Consider the following 2,733-nt stretch of genomic DNA (forward strand, 5'->3'; position numbering starts at 1 on the left):
CAGTGGCAGCAGGGATGCCTAGCCTGGAAGAACAGAAAGGTGTGCAGCCTGAGGGTCCAAACTGATAACTGTGTCACTGCACTCCCAAAACCTAACACTTCTGAAGACATTATTACTCCATGTGAATGTACTTAGGGAGACACTGAAGGGCACAGCATAAGGTGCGATAAACAGTCGCTCAAGGCTGGACCACAAAATAATGGACCTACAAGAATAAGGCAATGGAAATTTTCAGAAACTTCCATCACAAGCAGCAGTTGTGATACTCGAGGGGTTGACCCTTCCCCATTCAGAAAATGTGCTTACTCAGAATAATGTGTTGCTTAAGGGTTCACTAAGAATTTTAACGTATACCTGAGGCCTATACTTACATAATGCACAGAGAGCAGAAAATGGCCTGACTTACACTTTTGTTAAAAGATCATCAAAAAATCCTGGCAACTTAATTACATTATATTATACGTGTATAGCTTCACAATCCATCTTTGATAGGGCAAAAAAGAAAACTAGCCATATGATTAACAAAATAATGCCATGGAGCAGATAGGTATGCACTTTAAAATAGAAAGCAAGAGGGATTCTTCTGTCATTTTCTCTCTCCCCCACAAATCTGCCTACGCAGCACTCATAAAACAGATCACCTCTGAAAAATGAGACAATAAATACTATACAGTGTTGGTCCTATTCTGATGGTGCTTAAACAAAGACATAAATGAGATTAATAATTAAATTGACTTTATTCAAATTTTTCAGGAGCAGTCCTACTAAGAAACCTTTACAGATATGAAAAACTAAATAAAACTGAACAAGAAAACACAGTGATTTCCAGGAAGAAAACAGCCTGGACCTTAGGAGAAATAATTAAGATGCAGCAATGTAAGTAAGAAAAAATTCTCCACTGCATAATGTCCTTTATAAAAAGCAAACGTACTCATCCTTGATTAGCATAGCCATTAGTTGGACATGAATATTTATTATCCTAAGTTTTCAGTCAAATAATCACTACTGCAGAAGTATTCAGTGTAGGAAGGTCTATGAGAACCTTTTCTGGTACTCGGTATGTCTGCGATGTCACTGACACAATGACATACTCACCTGACTTCACATGAGTGGACGCTCAACTCCTTGTACAGCAGCCCATTGGTGAGATGGTATACCAGGATAGAACCGTTACCTGTACCTATCAAATTGACATAATAGAAGAGTATTACCTAGGGGGAGTTCCAGATCTTTCCAACAAGTCTTTTCTCAAGATTTTAATAATTTTACAACATGCATCTTTTATAAAAAGGGACCAAAGCTACATGTTAAAAAAGACTCAATTTCTATGCCTCTCCTCTGGTCAAAATGGGCCTAATCTCCTGTGCTTTAAAATATTGCTTAAATCAAGGACTTTAACGGAAAGATTACAAAACCTAATTCAATACACATAAAATTTGAAGAAGCACTTTCCTCAGCTTTTTTACACATGGAAGTTTATAGTTTTTGAAATTTGGAACGTTCATTATAGCGAGTCTTCAAAAAGGCAACCTAGCAGAACTCATTAACCAGATTTTTCTATTTTTCTTTACAAAGATTTTGTTTTGGTTTTGGTTTTATATTAAGTAAATTACAAAGAGGTGGTGGAGTATGATGGTTAATTGTGGATTTTGCACAAAGAAGCCCGAGTTCAAGCCCTCGCTCTGCCTGACTCTTACAACTTACTTTCCCACTCGAAGGCTGTGTTTTTATCCCTTTAACAAAGGTATAATAGAAAACCCATTCATTGGAGATTAAGTGTGCTGGAGAAGACATATGTAAAACACTTAGTGTAGTGCCTGACATGCAGTATATGATTATTACTATTTCTGTTATTACTATAATTATGGTTTGTAGTTGTTATTTTGTCTAAAGCTTTTCATTATCTCAGAAGAGACATGGCCATACTTAAGAAAGTAATGTTTCAGTCCTTAAAATGTTTTTATTAAGTAAGAAAAGTACATAGTATAATTGGTCAATCACTTTCTCACTGTACCTGATTTAAAAAAATTAATTCACAAAAAGCATGAGAATGTAGAAATAATAATAAATTTAATGATAGTAATAACAGAAGTAAAAATGGTAGGCAAATTCCAATTTTTAGCTTACTTGCTAAATAAAGCTTCAGAAATGTTTTGTAAAACTATTCTAGGAAAAAAAACAGTATTACACTTGTTTATATTTATCATCAATTCCACAGTAATATCTAAAGAATTATGAAAACTTTCAGTTAACAGATCCTCATAATAATCAAATGACTTCTACATTCTGCAATTTTGATGATATGAACCTATGATCTGATACTACAGGGGCGCCATAAGGAGAGGTGATTTGACAACTGAACTCTGCTTATCTTCCTTGGTGACTCTGCAAAAGCTTAGGCATTTGTATTTTTTGATTTTACTTTATTATATTAAATTCAATGAGTGACTTGATATTCACTATATACCAGTATAATACAGCTTATTCTACTATTGAAATCTCAGACCCTGAATTTGCTATTATCTAGCTATCCCAAGAAGTAATTTTCTCTAAGAAATTGACAAAATCCTAACTAACAAATGAGGCATATTGACATTGTACATACACTGTACATTGACAAATCCTAATTAAAGTCTCTATAAGAGATTTAATATGAATCAGTAGTTGCTGAAGCTAAAATTAAACATTAATCTGCATTTATATAAATCTGGACATATGTACACACAGGTTATT

At 34.1% G+C, this 2,733-nt stretch overlaps 1 protein-coding gene across 2 annotated transcripts in view; it reads right to left on the reverse strand.

Annotated features, from left to right (window-relative positions):
• The window catches only part of WDR11 (WD repeat domain 11), a 65,503-nt gene that overhangs the window by 45,266 nt on the left and 17,504 nt on the right, over positions 1 to 2,733 (reverse strand). The window lies entirely within an intron of this gene.

The sequence above is a fragment of the Pteropus vampyrus genome, unplaced genomic scaffold (assembly GCF_000151845.1).
Source record: "Pteropus vampyrus isolate Shadow unplaced genomic scaffold, Pvam_2.0 Scaffold46, whole genome shotgun sequence".
NCBI classification, from domain to species: domain Eukaryota; kingdom Metazoa; phylum Chordata; class Mammalia; order Chiroptera; family Pteropodidae; genus Pteropus; species Pteropus vampyrus.